Genomic DNA, 21,676 nt, shown 5'->3' on the forward strand with positions numbered 1-21,676 from the left:
AACGAATGCTACGAATCTGAAGATACAGGAAAAATATCGAGTTCACGTTAGATATTGTTTTCTTTATGTATTTTTTTCTTTTCGTCTTTTTAAGTTCTGAAATTGGAGTTTTATCAATGCACATACATTTATATATTTCCAAAAAAAAATTTATCAGTATAATTGTTTCGAAAAATATGGAAAAGTTGTGTGTGTGACAAAATTACTAAGAAAACAGGGACAACAATTTAAAAAAAATGAAGGAATAATTAAAATTTAAAATAAAGGCAGAAAACACAACAACGAAGAGATATAATCTTGTTGTCAGCTCATACGATACGATTATATTCGCGAAAAAGTGCTTTCTAATATTGTATTAATACAGCCATAGCAAAATTTATCAAAACAATAGTGTGAGAAGCACCAAAAAAAAAAGAAAAAAAAAAGAAACCGATTTGAAACTAAAAAAAAAAAAAATCAAGCAAAAAACACAAAATAAAACAAGTTCAACAAAATGCAAAATAAAATGCAAATAATTAATTAATTGTAATGTTATTACTGATATTTTTCAAAAATGATTTTAAAACATTCTCGTAACTAATTGCCGTCGAACTTTTCAACCTCTGAAATTTAAATTTTTGTGGCTATGTTTAAATGTTTTTTTTTTTTAACCCATTGACGACTCTGCACTTAAAAAGCCGTATTTTAACCTGCAGTTTTCTCCACGTAGCAAAACCGGTTTTTCCATGCAGTTTCATAGGGGAATAGGGAGAAGCATTCTTCCAATTTTGCCCATTTGCTAAGCCGTCAGTGGGTTAAAAGGTATTCATTTTCATTAGAGGCAAAATGTCCGAAGGCAAAATTTCTGGGGCTCGAAGCGAATTGTTTCTAAATCGATAAGTACGTCTACTTTTCTTCTTCTTCTTTTTTTAAAAAAAAATGTAAAATTTACGAATGAAGAATCACTTCGAGGAAAATCGTAATGTCATAATACGAAAGTCTGTGAATTGAATTCAATGGGATATTTTGAAAAAATTTGCTTTGTTGCCTGAAAAAAGAAGTAAATAATCAAGCTCAAAATAAAATTTTATGATTCAATAGCGAATACTTACATTTTACTACCTAAATACCAACTAAATTATTCGTTATAAGATTTAAGTGAACCTACAAAAATTGCTGGTATTAAGTTTTCTGAGAAGTTTGTGCCAGAAATTTTCCTTCTCCCATGGTATTATCATTAACATATTTAAAAAACTCACTCGTGGTACAAACTAAAAGATGTGACAGAAAATCAGGTATTTTAAAAATGCCATTAAGAGTGAATGATCAGCTTTAATAACGCAAAATTACGCAGTAAACATAAAAAAAAAATATTTTCAAACTTGAAAACTAAAGGGAAAATCTTTATTTTTCAGAAATAAAAATGCTCAGCATCCTTTGGTAACACATATGACAAGTCTTCTGCAACTATTATCTATTGCAGCATCTCCACCGTAACCGAGGCAGTTTTTGTAAAATGCCTTTACTTCATAAGCATATTGCGCTCCTTTCCACTGCTCCATTATAACTTAAAATGCTTTAAAGTTTTCTGAAATAGGGAGCGCAGTGGTTTGAGCTCGAAAAATTCTGGCCAAAACTACAAATCATTAATGTTAAGTCATTAAAAGAATGAAGAAAAATATAAAATAATTCGATAACACAATATTCTAATTATTATTGTACTATCAATACAAAATGGTTAATAGTTTTCTGTTGTTGTTTCTAATGCCACTTGCCACACGGTCAAGCCTGCTTGGTGAAACCGAGCAAATTTAAGGCTGAGTTCAGTTCATTGAACGTGTTCAAAGAATTTGACTTATGAGCAAGTATCTACAATAATTTTTAAGATAAAGATTTTTTTTTTTGAAAAAAGAAAGAGAATCGTGAATGAGATGTACTAACCAAGGGATTTCTAAACTTTTCCAAGCAAATTATCTGCTGTATAATTTTAATTAGATTCTTGTGTGCAAGATTGAAAAATACAAACATAGTTAATACAACTCATTTTTAGAATTCATTCTTCTCTAATTTGAATTAATATGAGGTATTCATTATAATTTATAAATATAAGATAAAATATAAATAAAGCGAAATTACAATGCTGCTCATAGCAGTTCTTCAAACCGCAAAATAAACAAGATTTCGTTTTTTTTCTCGATTTTTTTAATTCTCGAACGAGAAGAATAGCAAATGCTGAAAACCCAGTTTTGCATAGAACACTCATAGCTTTTCTTTTACTTAGGGGAGGATACTTATATAATATATTACATTATTTAAAACTCTTTCAACTCTACCTTGAAACTTTTTTTTTAAATTAACAACAAACTACTAGTAAAGCAATTTAAAGTCACCACTCTTCCATGGAGCTCCATGCACTCTTCTAACCTCACGCGGTGTACAGTTTGAGAATCATTTATGTAAAACATTTATAAAAAAATATTTATTATTGGTCAAAATATCAAACACATGTTAATAGATAATTTATTATGCTTTATCATTTCATCTCATCATTCAATAACAAATTAATTATAATTCCTGCTACACTATTTCAGAGAAAAAGCTTTTAAGATTACTGACTAGAAGTAAAATATATTTTTAGAGATTACTTATTTTCAGATAATAATACTTTATCATTTATACTTCATAGGTTTTATCTCAATTACAGTAGGGAACCGATTATCCGGAACGATCGGGACCATCACTATTCCGGATAACTGATTTTTCCGGTTTTCTGAATCGCTACAAAAAGCCGTTTTTTTTTTATTGTTAAACCCAACTAAAAAAAAATATTAGGAAATAATCTTAAAAAGAAGAAAAAACGATGAAGTAATACACTAATGATCATTTCCAAAATGATGGTAAGGTAAACATCGTTCAAAAAAGAAAGAAAAATCCTAAAATCTTATGAGGAAAAAAAATTTTTTTTTTTTAAAATGGCGGGAAAATTTATCGAATTTCATTCCGGTTTTTTGGTTTTCCGGTTTTCTGATTTCCGGATAACTGGTTCTGTACTGTATTACTCAGGTTAGAAAGAGCAAAGCAGAAAATAGAATCATCAAAGATCAGTTTTGTCTAATCAATCCTTAAATAAAAAGATTTTCTCTTCATCTCAATTGATCCCAGTTTGAAAATGTTATTCGTTCTATATCTATATATACATATATATTTTAAATTTAAATGAAACAATTTTACACAAAGTAATTTTTATTATAAAATACTGTTTATGAACACACTACAGTAGTTTCCATTGGTCTTTTCTCTCAAATATAATTAATAAATTCTCTTAGATGATGGTTTTGAGATAATTTTAATTATTATTCTCGTTTTTTAGCTTTAATAGTAATTGGTTGTAATTAGAAATTTTTCTTTTTGCTTTATATTTTTTCTTCTAACATTTATTTGAATTATCTTACATGAATTTGATTTTATACATATAAAAAAAAATGGTTTATTAACAGATTAAGGTAGGTACCATTGATATTTTTTATTCAAACAAAAGTATTAGATCAAAATTCTTACATGCCTGAAGTACCTTGATCCAGAATACATATATTTTTAATTGTTATAAAAAAATTTTAAAAGTGATAATTGCCTAAAAAATTACCACAAAATAAACAAATTAAAAGAAAAATTAACATTGACAAAATGTAATGATAAAAAGTACGAATTTTGGCAGTGAAAGAGATTTTTTTATAGTAACTTCTTCACTGATTTGTACCTGAGATTCTTTTATGCCTGAATTAGATTGATAGAAAAATCTTTTTCTTCAGAAATTGATTTATAAAAAAAAATTATAATGACAATCGTCTTGAAAAAATTATCATAAAACTACCAAATAAAAAAAATATATATAAAATAATTATTTTCTAAAGTCAAATTTATTATTATTTTTCTTTTAGAAACTTTTATCACTAATTTGTACCTGAGATTCTCCCATGCTTTTTGCTTCCTCCAGATCTATTTCATCCTCTTTGTAAGTAGAAGATTCAGACCAAGCAGACAGCCAAAAATCAGTGCCTATTTTCATGGCTTGGGTAGCTATACTGAGAAATATCACAAGCAATGCCAAAGGTAGAGTACATGCATTCATATACATAAGATAAACTTTCTTTGAAATTTTGCCTCTCTCTCTTTCTTCCTCTTTAATGAGTTTTCCATCGGGTAACTGCACTTGCTCACATTGGTAATTTTATCCACTTTAAAAAAATGATAAAATTCTATTATCAATAAATAATTTCAACATTACATTTAGACAAGTATACATTTGCTAATAAATAAAAGACAAAATTAAATGAAAGTCAGGGTGCGTAGCCAAATTATTCAACAAAAATAAGCACCTTTTAAGCACTTTTCAAGCAATGAAATAATATACAAAGATGCTTCACACTAAAGTACATTTAAAAAAAATGCTAGTTACATCTTTAAACAATAAAACAATATAATTATTTTAGAAATCTCCATTACACGTATTAATCTAAACCACATACCTTCAGTATTATCTTCCTCCTCTTCTTCTTCAATGAGATCATCAGTTCTAGTTGATATCCTGGAATTCAACCTTGATGGAGGGCACTTCCACGACCTTCTAACTACACTTGCAGAGCTTGCACTCGACCTAGACCTCAAACTCTCGACAGACTTCATGCGATTCAGGAGCTTGTGACCAGTATCAGGATTGTCTGGATCAGAAGAGGATCATCATCGTCACCCCAATCGTGGCAAGGCAAGGGACTGGAAGGATTGTGAGACATTTGCCGACTAAGTGAAACCATTCTGGCTCTTGGCTTAATATCTTGAAATATATACATATTTAAAAACTTTTCGGTTATTTAAAGGAGTCTAAAATAATTAGTATGGCGTAGTTATTAAGGTGCGAAAAACCAATCTTGGCATATAATGCATTTTTCAGACAGCATAAAAGGGAAAAAAATCAGACAATGCACATGGTGAAAAAGTTAAAAGAATGCAAAACCCCCTATCCCCCCCAAAAAGAGAATAGTTGGATAATAAGAATAGATAATAAGGTAAAAAAACTAAAAAAAATTTCATTCAGAATCATAACTTCATTCTTTTTCATTAATTTAAAAATTGCAAGTTTTATTACACAAAAGTTGCATGAATAAACTTAAAATATAATGAAATTTAAGAGTTTGGGATATTAGTAATGTAAATTTTAAAATAGAGATGCATAACATACATGCTTTTTAACTTTTTTGTTCACCGAGGAAAAATTTCAAAACATTTATTTTCCTGTACACAACTACTTTCTTAATTTTTAAATAAATCTAAATCTTTGAGTTAAATTTGTTTTATACTTGTTTCAATTATATACTTGTTTCAATTACAGAAAGTTAAAAAAAAAATATTGTGGTGTCAAAAGATTTAATACACATTTTAACCTTATATTTCATTGTTTTCTTCTCAATTTATTAAAATAGTGTGAAAAACAGTTTTAAATTTTTCATATTAGTTACACAGGTTTTCAATTTATTTTTAGTTGCAAAGGAGATGCTCCATTGCCTAATTGAGAACCCCAGGTTGTGCACCTCTTTGATAAAACTGATTTAAACCCAAACATAAAAACAAATAAGTTGCATATTAATTTTTAATTTATAGAAGCTCTAAAATACTTAATACTTCCAGATAATATCCAAATAAAACCATGAAATTGTTTTGGAATGTTTAAAAATATTAATTACTGCTTTACCAAAAAACCATTTCTTTTTTGCATATTTCATTATGCTTAACTAAAGCTTATCTACATAAGTTAGAATGTTAGTTAAATACAATGCCATATTGCACATCAAATTTGGTAAAATATAATTCATTAACTTATAATTATTATTTGTTAATGCATTATATTGTAACAGTGATATTTTAATTCGATGTACATGGCAACTACAATGCATAAATAGTTTGTTTATGTTCTACATGGCTTTATGCCTGTCTGTGTTAAGTAAGAAATATATAGTAAAAGAATTGAAATCTTTGTGAAAGAATATAGAATGCGTCACATAGGAGAATTGATACTTGACAGGCTTGGCTTACTCGAAATATAATGGAGAGAACAGTTGCGGAAAAAAACAAATGCCACGTTTCAAAAACCGATTAGGGTCGATATACCCACACAACGTTACTTGCAGGTATCCCATTAATCAATCCAAAAGAACATTACCTGAGTAGACACTATTCTGTAGAGTTGTTGCCTGGATATTAGACAAACAAGCTTATGTCTTTCCTTTGATATACCTTCAGCTTGACTATTATCACTCATATATGCCTTTTTGGGTTTCTTCATATTAAAATTGACATCCTGCAAAAGGCTTTCCATTTCTTTGGGGGTACCTTGTTTCTTTATTGTGCAGGATTCCATTAACAGTACCTATAATTGCATACCAAATTTATAACTGATTTGTTCGTTGAAGTTTTAATCACAAGTCAATTTTAATCTCAAGAAAGTTTTATGGAAATAAGAAAAACTAGCAGAAGTAAATATGAAAAAAGAAAAGAATTCCTGATTCTTAAATATTACTAAAAATGAATATTAAAATAATAATTTCGATATACAGTGTGCAGCGGTTTAAATTTTATCTGAAATTTAACTAGTAGATGATGCACAATATAATATTAAATAGTTTTCATCATTCATAGATTGTGACTTAAGTATTATTTGAAAAGTATTTCATTCTGAAGTTATATCAACATAAATTCTATAAAAAAAAATAGGTATTAAGTTTTTATTAAAATTGAAACCAAATGAGTAGGAATCTAATAATGTTAAAATATTTGGCGCAGCAATTTAAAGTAAAAATTCTTTAAAAAAAAGAGAAAAGCACTGAACAAAAAAAAAAAAATCAGTTTAAACTTCTAAATAACAGTCTAGCTTTTTTAAAATTTTAAGTTGGTTTGTGATTAACAATTGAATATTTGGCAGTTTTTACATCATCAGGGGTGATTGTGAGCCCAAGTCAAAATTCCGGAAAATTTCCTGAGTTTAAAAAAGAAAAATTTCAATTGAAAAAAAATTTAAATTAGGTTTTTCTAGGAGAAGTAATTAAAATTTACAAATATGTCTTACTTTCTTGAGTTTATGATTATAACTTTTTACTGATAAAAAATGTATCTGGCTCTCCCTTACAAACAAAATAAATTGTGTTTTTAAGTTCCACTTTTGAAAATTTGATTTCTGGAAACTTCTGTGATCAATGATTTTTTGAAACGTCTGGACCTTCGATCTCCGGAAACTTCCGGATCACTGTTAGCGAACACAGCAGCCCTGTATCATACAATGACTGTATAATACCATAACATATAAAGACTGACTAATTTTAAGTAACTGAAAAATACAATACACTTTCTATAAATTAGGAAATTGGGAATTAAGCTTTCATTAAAAAAATAAGTACAATTGAAAATTAAAATTTCTTTGCTTATTAATACAGACAAGATAAATATATATATAAATAAAACAAATAAATTAAATTTTTTGAAACATCAGTCTATATTTTTAAAATTTTAAGCTTGTAAATATTGATTATTTAATATTTTTACCAGTCTTTCTTGATCTTTTATAAAAAAAATTTTTTTTAATTTTAAGTCTTAAAAAAAATATAGAATGCCTACCATTATTCAATGTCAATGATCACCATTCATTCATTAAGGTAAAGCTATCGTCCTAACTTCAATAGATGACAGAGAAGTGTAATATTTTAAAATAAACTTTAAAGAAAACAAAGAAAATGATATATTGAAAGTTATAAAATATTTTACAGGCTTTCACACCATGTTAAATCTTTAACTATAAATTTCGCTAATCAAACAAATATGCTAACATTTTAAAACCGTTCTGTAAATTAAAGAATGTGGCTTAGGATTAATTAAAATTTCAAATGAGGATTCAGTAAAAATAAAATCAATTTCGCTTTCAGTGTGGATGTAAAGTTGAAGTTTTATATATATATATATATATATATATATATATATATATATATATATATATATATATATATATATATATATATATACATATATATATATATATATATATACATATATATATATATATATATATATATATATATATACATATATATATATATATATATATACATATATATATATATATATATATATATATATATATATATATATATATATATATGAAGTATTTCTTTCAATACCATGCTTTTAATAAATAGAAAGGTATTAAAGAAATATTAAGTTGTCTATAAATAACTTCTCTTACTAATTTAGTTATGTAAGTTGAATAGATTCCTTTATGATTAAGCCGACATACTTACTAGCAAAACAAGTCGTGCAGGAGAATAAAAAGCTCTAGCAAGAGCAATTCTTTGTTTCTGTCCCCCGCTGAGATTCAGGCCCCTTTCACCGATTTAAGTCATGTCTCTAGCAGGCAATAAATCTATGTCAGGTTGCAAAGCACAAGCTTGGATCACTTGGTGGTACCTGTTTCAAAATCATATAAAATACAACCGGATTATAAAGGAAACAAGTCAAAGTTAGAAGAAAATATTTTGAAAGTTTTACACATTCTTTTTATTAATTGATTGAAAGGAAACCTCAAAACCAAGTCATCAGCCAAAAATAATCAGTCAGCACTGCAAGAAGCAAGAAAGAATCAGCACTGTCAATATGCCACATGATCACTGGCTTGTCATGACATGTCAATATAGTTTAATTAGATCTTAAAATTTACAATGTAAATTGTAGCGGAACGGTGGCTCAAGGGATAGAGGTCTTTCCTCCCAATGAGGTTAACAGGGAATCTCAGCGATAGTTGGTTGAAAAGAATGCTGCATCCGGCTCGAACCGATCACAGTACTGACATAAAATATCCTCAGCGGTAGACGGATCATGGGTTAGAATCTCTTTGCCATCAGGCTAACTGTGGGATTCTTAGATTTTTTTCCCTCCATCTAACGTAAATGAGGGTTAGTTCCAATAAAAAGTTCTCCACAAAGGCTAGTTTGATCTAGAAGTCCCTTGTCTTCTGGATTGTGTTCAAAGTTCCAATGGTATGGAGTTGAACATTGAAAGTCATACACTCACAGTAAACACATAAAAAGGAGAAAAAATATTACAAAAGAATCAACAGAATGATCAATGTAACTGATGAGCAGTTGAACATCAGGAAATTGTACTTTTTAATTGTCATTTATGGTAAGCAACTTATTTAAAGGTTAAAATGAAGTGATGTACCATTACATCACAGATATCTGATTTTGAAATGCATGAATTTATAAGTTGCTTTATGATAAACTATCTAATGGGCAAAAATATTTAAAATTTCTTACCTGGGTTGATGTTGAAACGGAATAAAAGTTTATATGTATATATATATATATATATATATATATATATATATATATATATATATATATAAACTTTGTTAAATTGTTTTAACTTAATATCACAGAAAAGTCCCCAAATTGTTAAAATTTTGAATAAATTTCAGTTTAAAAAAAAAAACAGTTCTCTTCCCTGTTAACAAATCAAATTTCATCATCTGAAAGATCCTCCAGCTGATTTTAATAACTAGGGTACTTACTAAATTTTTTGTCAGTCACGTTTAGCATAATTTGTACAAACAAAACACAACCTTACAGTGCGATTTAAGAGCATGAAACATAAACTTAAAAAATCAGAATATTAAATCCAGGGACCGATCAAGACCAATTCAGGCCCAAGGCCCACCAAATTCTCTGGGCCCCTTACAAAATATTTTGAAATTAAATTACTGAAGAGTAGTCCTAATAATGAAAAAAAATCTATTGAACTGCATGATTTAAGAGAAACATTCTAAGAAATTTTGAAAGCAGACAATTGAAGATTGTTTTTCAAAGATAAAGTTTATGTATCTATAAATTCAAGCAAAATATAAAACAACAAAACATGTTATGTCAAAATAAAAATAGTTTGGTGACCACAAACAATTGAAATCAGCGATTTTCGCTGAAAGTCACTGATTAGCTGAATTTTTTTTTATTGTAAGCTGAAATTATTTTTTATTTAATACTTAAACAAACACATAGCTAGCCCACATTACATTAGACGTTTTACTAATTTTTGTGGCCCCTCAGAAATTGTGGGCCCTAGGCCCATGTCTATTGGGTCTAGGCTATAATCAGACCCTGATTAAATCCACTTTAATCTAATTAGCCTTACATAATCTGACATCTTGATTACACAACTAAAATGAAAGAATGTCTATTTTTGTGGCATTACTTGTGTTTTATTCACATTGTATCATACCTGCCAACTTTTAATCCCTTCCATTATCATTTTTCCCAGTGGTATTAAAATGGAATTAAAACTTCGATTTTAAGCAAACAAATACGTTGTATTTGAGAAATTTAAGTTGACAACCATGATAGTAACGCATATTAATATATGTGCTTAATTTTTGTAAGAATAGTGGTGATCAATATCATTTAAAAATTAAGATTATGAAAGAAAAAATAGTATATAATTACTACCACTTTAAATATGAAAATAAAATCTTCCGGAAAATCCGGAAGAGTTGGCAGGTATGTTGTATAGCTAGTACAATGTGAAGTAGTAGACTGTTTATATATATATGGACAAATAAGAGTTTATTTTCACATAAAATATAATGCACTAACCTTCGCCCATCATATGGCTGACCAAACAAAATATTTTCTTTGAGTGTTGCATTAACAAGCCATGGTTTTTGTGGTACATAAGCAATGAGAGGAGAGCTGTAAAAGATAGATACCATAAAAAAAGGCAAATTTTATATTTCAAAAATCAGAAATCAGTTTATAATTCAGAAACTATCTTTCTTAAAGCTACAATTAACATTTTTCAATATAAAGCAATTCTCTTACATTCATTTTTAGATTGATAATTTATTTTTCAAATATTTAAAATTTCAAAAGTCGTTGAGCAGTTGATCAAGATTTTCACATCCTTTAAAGTAGTTGCTTTCCTGCATAGCAAATCTGTTACATCCCAAGTAATTTAACTGAAATGCAGCATACCAGAACAAAGCTTCGTTCAGATGCATAATGCTTGGAGGGTTAAGCAAATCTTTTTCATAAAAAAAATAATTAGATTTATTTTATGATTATTTAGATTTATAATTAGATTTATTACTTAGATTTTGTAATTAGATTTATTTAAAATTAGTGATGCAAATTTGATAAGCTTTTTTCTTATTGTCTTAGGTCACACAAGTGAAAAACATAATGAAATTTAGGAAGAGGAACATATTCTTTGCATCAAGACCTTGTGAACAAATAATATATTGAAAGTACAGTCTTTATTATAATTAAAATTACTGTTATTATTAAAAATATTTCACACATAAAGCTATGATTTACAATTATATATTAATATTGAATTATTTAAAAATACATTACAATGTTGACCTTTTATATCAGAAAAATACCACTACTGTGGTGAGATTATTAAAATACAAAGCTTTAAGAAATGATTAAAAAAATGGAAGCAAAATTTGATAAGATGGCACTCTGATGCTTATTATAGTCACAAGAAAATTTTAAATTATATTTTTCATCCTACCTTACACGTATAAAACCATCTTTAAAAAAAAAGAAAAAGAAGGACACATGTATAATTTTTTTATTTATTCATAGAAGAAAAAAATAACTTGGACTAGTTATTAACATAAAACTAGATAAAAACATTAAATTATAATTTCTTTATTCATTGGAATTGAGTAAACACTTAAATACATTATAAGATACTTTTATTAGATACATTATTAGTTAAGTTTAAAACTTATAATTAATAAATAGTAATTATGCTTAAGTAAATTTAATAATAAAATCCAAACAACATTATCAAATTTAAGAAAGATCAACTTGAGCTGCATATAAATGTTAAGTCACAATAAAGTGCAAAAGTACAAATAGTGTCCAATAGACAGACATATAATTGGCTGGCTAATATAATGAAGCAACTTCTTCAAGGTCAAAAACCCTGTAAGTCAATCCTTTTTCCCCCCTTTCTTTTTGAAGTATAATATTTGCATCTGGCCATTTTCTTTTTCCCATTTTGTGTTTTGAATCTGAAGAAGGTTCGTCATAATAGAAATAAAAGAATGGCATCCCTGTTTATGTGCAGTATTTGTGTGTTATTTAAAAATGATCAACTTCATTAATAAACAGTGTAAAATACTGATTAAATCATTACAAATGCCTTTAACATAATATATTTAATAGCAAAATATGGAAGATGTTCACGTATAGTGCCATAGAAGACACTGATTACAATTAATGGTTTTACATTACTGCACAAAGCAACATTTATTGAGCTGTAGAAATTATTATTAACATTGAGAAATATCATTAACAAACAGTAAGCAAACCTGTTCCAGTTAACTGATCCACTTATCTGGTGAAGTTCTCCAATAATTGCAGATAAAAGGGATGATTTTCCACTGCCTATGGGCCCAACAACAATAGTTAACCTACCTAAAATAAACAATTTACATTATGAACTATATCCCACAATAAACATATCATTTCATGCTTTTTTTCATAAAGCAGAGATTTAATCAAATTTCAGCTTTTTTCATAAAGCAGAAATTTAGTCAAATTTAAGAAGAAATTATAAGAAAGAAATTAACCATTTTGATAATGAACTTACTTTTTAAAATGCTAATAACAAATAACATAACTTTTATTAAGCAATAACACAATGCATTCTAGTTAATTTATTTCAGAAGTAAATTTACATTACTTTTCTATGTTTGTGTAAAAAAGTTCCAACTGAATTTTAATCCTATATAACAACTTTTAATCATAAAAACTTGAATTTTATATTAAGATAAATCAGCAAAAAAGAGTTTTATATTGGAAGATACAGTTAGTTATTACATTTTTCATGTTATCTTGACACTAAAATGACGGATGGGGTTAATTTGGTCTCTCTTGTTTTTTTGGTGCTCAGCAATTAAAACAGTAACCTACTGAAAATGTTGAAAATTTATGACTTTCATAATTTGATCCAATTTAAGTGCTTATTTAATTATTCATTATAAGGCACTTATAGAACCTTATATCTAGAATGATAGAAGGGGCCAGAGTGGGCCCTTTGGTATTTTGGTAGGTATCCTATAACCCCAGGTAGGTAGGTTTGGGTATAAGATACTCTTCAGTAAGCATAAGGTACCCCAATTTCATTAAAAAACAAAATTATTTCAATAGATGCATGATAACTATTTAAAGAGAAAAGGAAACTAAATTATCTGAGATACTAATATTTAAATATTATTGAAAAGTCGATGTTCCATTTAGTCAAATATTTTTGATAACTAAATACAATAAAAGACCATAGAATTTTTTTGATCAAGCATTATAATAGTTTTTATTAAATTAATTATGAGTATAATTTGAAATTTTGGATCAGTTTATTGAGGTAAACTAGGTTGTCTTTCTAGCAATGTTCAGACTTTCTAGAGTTAAGTTGCTATTTAAAAAATCATTTTTATCATTTGGTTATCATTTTTAATAATAATTCATTTGTTTATCATTTTTATTAAAAAAAAAATCTAAAATTATTGGAGAACAAGCTTATTGTTTAAAATTTTTATTGTTCAAAATTAAATCGAATTTAATAAAAGCTAGAAACGAAGAATAAATTTCTAAAAATTTTTTTTTTACAGTATGAAACTAATTTAATAAATAAAATCCCTAAACATATGATGTGTTAATATTTAACCAACACTCTTTTCTTTATTTCCACTATAGCCCAACAACTTTGCGTCCATACTAGTCAAATTTAGTCATTAAGCCAATAATTGGTCATTTAAAGAAATGCAAATATTAAAATCTGTAATAAGCATAACCAACCATAAGATAATTTTTCCAAGTTTTTAAAACAATGAATAAAATTAATCTAAAACAGCAATTGGAAAAAATAAGAAAAATCTACTTTTCTACCATAGACTTGTTTTAAAATTTACCTAATACCTAACAATCAAGTGTGTTTGATCTGAAAATTATATATGAAAATATAAAGTTTTAATCTTGAATTTGCTAAAAATTGCAGAAAAATTTAGACTAATAATTAACAAAATTATTAAAATTGTCTACATATGCTCCTTCTCCAATAGAATCAAACAAACTTTTAACCGGTCCAAAAAATTTACTACTCAATTCATACATACTTTAAATTAAATATATAAACATTTGAGTACATGTAGCAATAATTATTTTTTTAATATTTAACCTCAGTTTCAATAATTTTAAAAATAGTAGCAAAGTAATATAAAAACAGAGTATAATAATAATTACCAGCAGGAATCTGTACGTCTCTTAAAGTTGGAACACTGTAATGTATCAAATCATGAGTAAAATATTTAATTGAAAGGAGAGTTATTCTCTTCAAGAGGGGGATAATTATAGAATTCAGGGAGGAACACTCCTTCTTCTGACAGGTATCCTTTACTTTCAAATGAATTCTCTTTCACTTGCAACTGAAATTATATTTATATCCTTATATGTAACATAATTACTAAATTTCTTACATACCAAAAGAACATAAATAGATGTGTGCATATATATATATATATATATATATATATATATATATATATATATATATATATATATATATATAGCATAATAAAGACAAAAAGGATAAAAGAAAAGAGATTAATGAAAAAAATTAAGAAAAATAATAAGTTTTCTTTGTCTTACTGTGCATAAGCTGCAAGTACATAGAATTCACAAAATAAAATAAAAATAAAGAGTAAACAAGGAAAAAGATATAAATGTTTCTCAACAGAAAAAAAATTAAATTTTTAAAAAAAAAATCATAAATTTAAAAAAATTTTACAGTTAAAAAAATTAGGAAGGGATATAATCTCGTCATCAGCTCGCACGATTCCATCTGAAAAAATAGTGCTTTCAAATATTGCATTAATGTAGCCAAAGCAAAAGATATCAATACAGTAGTGTGAGGAGCACCAAAAAAATTGAAACGAAAATAGAACCTATTAAGAAAAAAAAAGCAAAATAAAAAAAAAGCAAAACAAAACAATAGATAATAAAAATTCAAGAAAATACAGAATAAAACTCAAAATGTTATGTGAATTCAAATGTACTCACATTTACAGGTATTTTTCAAAAATAATTTAAAATGTTTGCCAGATTACAAAATTTGAAAATAGAAGAGGATGAAGGAAATAAACTAATGGTGCGTTCTTACTAAAGTACAGCAGCCTGTTTGACTTTTTAGTATATATATGCGTATATGTATATATACATACACATAAGAAATGTCTCAAAATGTTGCAAGAAACGTTTAGCGGAGGTAAGGTACACCGGCAGAATAAATCAAAAATTGCATTACAATCCATGACCAACAGAAAAAAAGCAAATGTATGAAATCTTAAAGGACATAGGAAAGTGACGAATTAAAAAGTTATATCGGATATCTTGATAGCATATAGTGTTCAGTTGGCACCATAAGATGCTATGCAAGCTTTAGATCAAGGAAACATTGATTGCTACAGATAAATTAAATTTTTTCATATATCTAAAAACAAAATAATATAAAGTTTATAATGTTACAACAGGCACTAAGGCATTATCAGATGCTACACATACCCAAGACCAAGAAAGCAGGTATCACTGGAACGCAATAGCTCATTTGGCATAAAAACTGTCATAATAATTTGGCCACACTATCAGGGTAGGTGAAAGCATCTTGGTGATAGTACTAATAAGTAGCTGACAACCATAGATAAAAAGTATACAAAATCTTGTAATTCTGGAATACCATTTGCCATCACAATAGATCAAAATTTGTAAAAATTTTATAAAAAAATGGTTAAAATTATAAAAACCACATATTTTAGGTAATTGATTTGAGGTAGCATCTAAATGTTGCCACTTTTAAATGAGAATATCTGTATAAAAATTTAAAACTATGATACATCTTCTGCCACCTGAATGGTCCATTAAGGTAACAGAAGATATTAATTTAAGAGATTCAATTTTGCTACATAAATAGTGCTATTTAAATATTGAAGCAAATAAAAAGGAGAAGATATTTAGTTATAATTCCAAAATTTTTTAAAGATATTTTCGTTTAGAAATGATAAATTTTAAATGCTACCACTAACTGACCAACAAAATAAATTATTTTTTTTTATAACTTTAAAAATTATTCGGACAAATTTTTACAAACTTTGGTCAAAAGCAGAATATATTAATTCAGAGTTACAAACTTTTGTCATACATCAAATGATGGTATTTGATAGCTTTTCCTGCACTACTGCCAAAAGACTTAAAACTCTGACTTTTTTGACCCACTCTAATATATACAATGGAATGTCACATATTCAGAATTGTTCGGATTTCTACGAGTCTCGAAAATCAATTTTCTGAATAATAGGTTTTTAAGGCCAACAGAGATTGAAAGATGTGTTATTCAATAATAAATTAATGAATGATAGTTAACAGCAAGTTTCATACAATAGCGTTTTGTTATTGGCTAAATCTGAAAAAATGGTGAGAAAGATGACTCACTCCTCACCCTGTGTAACAAATGCAAGTGTTCTGAAGTACTATAAATATTCAGCTTCATTAATATTCATAGTTTATTGCACTCAGTAAAATATACTTTTTTTTAACTTCTAGTCTTTTCATTAGAGCATTTTAATAAGTTCATTAAAGCAGCATAAATATTATCCTGAACACAATAAAAGGAAATTAAAAACTAATGTCTTTTAAAATATTGAATTGGTTCTATGAAAATTAGTTAGACTGGACAGATTTGTTAAAAAAAAAAACTGACTTGCACAAAAAAAAAAGTTAAGCATATAAACTTGCCAGAACACTGCCACTATCTGGGACAAATTCAACTTTTGCATCTGGTTCTTCTGAGTGATCTCTCCATGGAAGTGTTAAATCAACCTCAGGAAGAACTAGAAATTGTAGAGTACGTCTTGTACTCACCTACAAACAAAGGGGGAAAAAATTAACCAATGAAATAGAGTGGGTTGATTATTTTAGATTTATCTCAAAAGTTATAAATTTTCGCAACAAAGATAATTTTCACTTTAAAAATTTTAGTTTTTTTATATGGATAAAACATATGAAAAAACTTATATGGTTTATCCAGAACACTTGAGCCTTGGGGATATTTAAGTAATGATAAATGTCTGCACCAATTATCTTGGTTAAGGGGCACAAAAAAGTGTTGAGGCAGCAAAAGGCGTGCCAGAATTTAATATATGTTTATATGCTACGGTTTGCCTAGCGCCATTAAGTTATACCCTTTGAGTCGGCTCTCTTCTGTGATTTTCCTTCTAACGTTTCACATGACAAGACTGGTTGCTGCCGAAATTCAGAAATTTTTTGGCTCAGGTATTGATACGAAAATCTTCCTGAAGCCTTATTGAGCATTACTAATCAAAGTAAAAAAAAAACAGTTATGCTATAAATTAAGTCCGATGAAGAAAAAAAGAGAGGGGGAAATATCAATGGTGTACTTTGGAAATTTTTGATCCAAGCTAACCTAAAGATTTATCCCCCTAAAGAAAGTATTTCCGAATGAATTAAATAGATTCATTTAATATTTTATACATACATAAAAAAATGATTCTCTGACAAGCACTTTTATATAATTAAGAATTTTCAAGTTAAAGACAGATAGGATAATATGCACTGCTTGAAGAAAAAAAGTATTAAAAACATGCATTTATTAATCAAGAAAAGTTAAATATTGGCAATAAAATAAAAACATATACTAAAAATACTTTTTTTCTTAAGCAGTGATAATATGCATTGCTTAAAGAAAAAAAAGTGTATAAAAAACATGCATTTATTAATTAAGAAAAGACAAATATTGGTAATAAATTAAAAATGTATACTAAAAATATTTTTCTTAAGCAGTGATAATATGCACTGCTTAAAGAAAAAAAAAGTGTATAATAAACATGCATTTATTAATTAAGAAACGACAAATACTGGTAATAAAATAAAAATATATACTAAAAATACTGGAAATATCTTCAAAATTTCTCAAATACCAATAGAATTTATTGTTTGACAAACTTTTTGATCTTCTTTAAAATAGATAAAAAATTAATTATGAAATATTTCAGAAAAATAAGACTTACCACAGCATTGATAACCATTGGGATGACAAAAGGTATTATGTAGAGTGGCACAATAAGTTGATTGAATAGCGCTAGACCTGTGAAAACATCAGCAGGCATGAGTGGACTTCCCTCAATTTTCGAATATAATGAGAATGCCTAACATAAAAAGAAATTTTGTTAAAATATATTTATTAAATTTTAAAAAATTAAATGTGGTGGAATTTGATTTTAAAAAGAAACTATAAAACTAATGATTTAATATATAGCATACCACTAGTGTCACAATTATTGATGATGTTTGAGTGATGAAAGCTGAAATGAAGAACATTTATGTTAAAAAATAACTTTTGAAATTGTTTTTATTAAAAGAAAGAGAATTAATATAAAATTAAAGAAAAAAACCTTCAAAAGTTTACATGAGCAAAAAAATTCTATTAAAAATATGCTTGGATAACAGAAAAAGTTTTTTTGTATTTGTTTTTTCAACATCAGATACTGAACTCTTGTTCTTCGCTTTAAAAGATGCCAAAACTGTCGCTGATTTAAAGTTACCCAGTGGGCACCTGTGAACCTAAGACAGAGGATGCTGCTTACAGGGTTGCCACTCAAATCTGGAGAAAAAAATTCCCTGTACATATTATATACAATATATTAAGAGGAAACCACGATTACTGTACTCTTGTGTGAGCTATATTGGGCTAACTACATTTATTAGTTTTAATTGCTGGAAAAACAGCTGAACATACTTAAATAATGCTATAGTAAATATAATGGTTAAATATCCCATAGATTACGTTTTGAGTGGTCACCAATTTTTAAAAGACAAAAATAAGTAAAAAATTCTCCAGTTCGTTAAGAAAAAATCAAAATTCCTTGCATCCCTGTTATTTTAGGTGATTTTTAAATTCCCTGTATTTTCCAGGTTCTCCTTGTGGAGTGACAACCCTGCAAGAGTGGGCCACAGAGGACAATACACAGAGAGAAACTTCCATGTCCTGAGCAGGATTTGAATCTGCAACCATTGGGTTTGCAGTCAGGCACGCTGATCTTTTAGTCACCTGGCCAGCTTATATCAAAATAAGTAAACTTTCTACCATTACTAAATCGATAGATTTAATTAAATTATTTATTTCATGCAACTTCTACACCCCAAAACAATACTTCTTTGTCACAGAGCTTTTCGAGCCTGCTTGAAACTTTTTTGAGATTGACGTTCGAAAATAAATTGAAAATTTTAATCAGTTTCATTTTATGAAAAGATTGGAAATATTCTTTTTTTCAGGTTTTGTTTTAAATAAATGATAAGGTGTAGAATTAAAATTTTTTTTAAAACAAACTTTTCATTCTAATACAAAATACACTGCAGGGACAATATTTTTTGTCACTTTTTCATCAAAATAAAAATTTGTATAAAATATATATTTAAAAATTGAGAATTTGATTGGCACATTCAAGTAGAACAATCAAACAACATTTAGTAGGAATGTTACTTAAGTTTGTAAAAATTTTGAATTGCATTTTATTATTCAATAAGATTTTGACATTTTCTTTTGTAGTTTGTTTTTCTGATAGATAACAGAATTATTATTAAAAAAAATAATAATGACACCCGAACCATCAAACGACCGTTAACTTTAAATTTATAAACGTCTCAAAAGTTGAAGAAATTTCGAACAGACTCCAAGAGTTCCATGTTGCTGATTAAATCCAATAACACACAATATTTTCTAGAATATCACATTAAAATAAAATGTTTTAAAATTGCTTAATATGCACTTTTTTATAAATCTCTTAATCTAATACAACTTCTACTACTTACACCACCATACATTCAGTTATAAAAATCAGCAACTTAGAATTATTTTTTTAGTATAAATATCAGTAATTTTTTTTAATATTCAAAATATTAAAAATTAAAAGTAAGATAAGCTCATCAAAAAAGCATTAATTAAGTAAATGTCAATATATTATTTGAATCCCAAAAAAATAGGCTTATAAAAAATGTCTTCTTATTACAATAAAATTTATTATAGATATTCTTTTTAAGAAGATAAAGAGATTTAAAGAGTATCACATGAAGAAGACCAGTTAAAAATTGTGAAATATTTTTAAACATATTACAAATAAAAAATTCAGTGTGACTTTAAAAACAAGCTTTTAAAAACAGCAGATAAAAAAGTTATACACAATTATTTACAGCAAACTATAAGCCATTTAAAATTGGTATAATTTTGGGGGGGAAAATGAAGAAATCTAAATTGTTTGGAAATCTCAAAGCAGGCATAAAAGGTAAAAATATGGGAGAAATATTTTTAATTTAAAATGCATTCAAAATGCTTAGGGGCAATATAGTAATAATAAACACTTTTTTAAAAGATTACATATTTACATCAAACTGTTTTTTAGCATAGTTTCCAGATAGGTACTTAACAAGTTTCCAGTATTCGCACAACATAATAGCATGATGCGTTAAAACCTGCTATTACCTAAATAAAAATCATGCTGCCTTCAGAAGAAAAAAAAATTATAATATGATTCAACAATAGACTGACCCAAGTTTTCATTTATCCTTTTGTTTAGGAATCAATAATTCGTGTTATCATTTTGAGAAATAAATAATTGGTAGCCAATAACTCTAAAAGCTGAATTGAAAAGTTGATTTGATTCATTTTGCAAAGAATAAATTCAAATTATTACATTATAACTTATAAAATATCTTCGATATTTATTTACATAAAAATTTTCAAAAGTAGAATTCCTAAATTTTAAAAGGAAAATTTCGCTAAAATAATTTCCATTTAACAATTTTTCTTCTTCTCATTTTAGTTGTTAACTTTCATTCATTAACTTAAAACGAGGTTCAACCATGTAAGTTAACTAAAATTTCAAAACATAAGTAGTTTAGAAGTGACCTTGACAAGCAAACAATAACTTGTTATACTCACTATTAAATGCCACACAAACTGCATCACTTCTTAAAATTTTAAGTTCCTTATTTCGAATTTTTTGCACCAAATGAGCATAAACTGTTTCCCAGCCATATAACTTAAACAGCTTGATTCCTTGAAGTAGTTCAGTAGTTCTTTTCAATCTCTCATCAGAAACATCCTTTCAAGAATAAATACAGAACAAACTTTTAAAAATATATCATAATTATTCATTTAAACCTATTCTACAGTAGTTAATAGTTCTTTTTAAAATATTTAGCTAGAGAGTCAAATATAATATGTTAATTTTTAAAAACTAATACAATATTTATAAGCCTATTACAAACAATTTTCAAAATAAAATTTAAAAAATTTCAACAGAGATACAAGGGTAAAAATTAAGACAATGTAGAGACTAGTCCTCAGGAATATAATTAATAAATATTGCTGGTCCATAAACATTTTCACTGGTCCCTATACAGGACTTGAGTAGATTTTATTTTTAAAAAGTTGGTTCAGTTTAGTTGAAAAATAACAAAATATTGGTTTAGTTGAAAAATAATTTTTTTTTAAACTCAGTTATGATGATATATGTTTTTGAGATCAAGAC

The 21,676-nt window shown here is 27.0% G+C and overlaps 2 pseudogenes across 2 annotated transcripts in view; both read right to left on the reverse strand.

The window, feature by feature from the left end:
- LOC147816956 (voltage-dependent calcium channel subunit alpha-2/delta-3-like) overlaps nt 1-4,045 on the reverse strand; it is a 63,178-nt pseudogene extending 59,133 nt beyond the window's left edge. The window contains exon 1 of the transcript XR_015431410.1: nt 3,941-4,045. The product of XR_015431410.1 is annotated as a voltage-dependent calcium channel subunit alpha-2/delta-3-like (transcript). The remainder of the gene's footprint in view (nt 1-3,940) is intronic.
- The window catches only part of LOC147816957 (ATP-binding cassette sub-family C member 9-like), a 40,094-nt pseudogene that overhangs the window by 8,488 nt on the left and 9,930 nt on the right, over nt 1-21,676 (reverse strand). The window contains exons 5-15 of the transcript XR_015431413.1: nt 21,085-21,247; nt 18,411-18,451; nt 18,158-18,295; nt 16,866-16,991; nt 14,322-14,503; nt 12,392-12,497; nt 10,662-10,757; nt 8,319-8,484; nt 6,194-6,400; nt 4,506-4,847; nt 3,941-4,214 (exon numbers count right to left, since the gene is read on the reverse strand). The product of XR_015431413.1 is annotated as an ATP-binding cassette sub-family C member 9-like (transcript). The remainder of the gene's footprint in view (nt 1-3,940; nt 4,215-4,505; nt 4,848-6,193; nt 6,401-8,318; nt 8,485-10,661; nt 10,758-12,391; nt 12,498-14,321; nt 14,504-16,865; nt 16,992-18,157; nt 18,296-18,410; nt 18,452-21,084; nt 21,248-21,676) is intronic.

This window comes from Parasteatoda tepidariorum, chromosome 1 (assembly GCF_982258835.1).
Source record: "Parasteatoda tepidariorum strain Cologne lab strain chromosome 1, Ptep-v5.0, whole genome shotgun sequence".
Taxonomy (NCBI): Eukaryota; Metazoa; Arthropoda; class Arachnida; order Araneae; family Theridiidae; genus Parasteatoda; species Parasteatoda tepidariorum.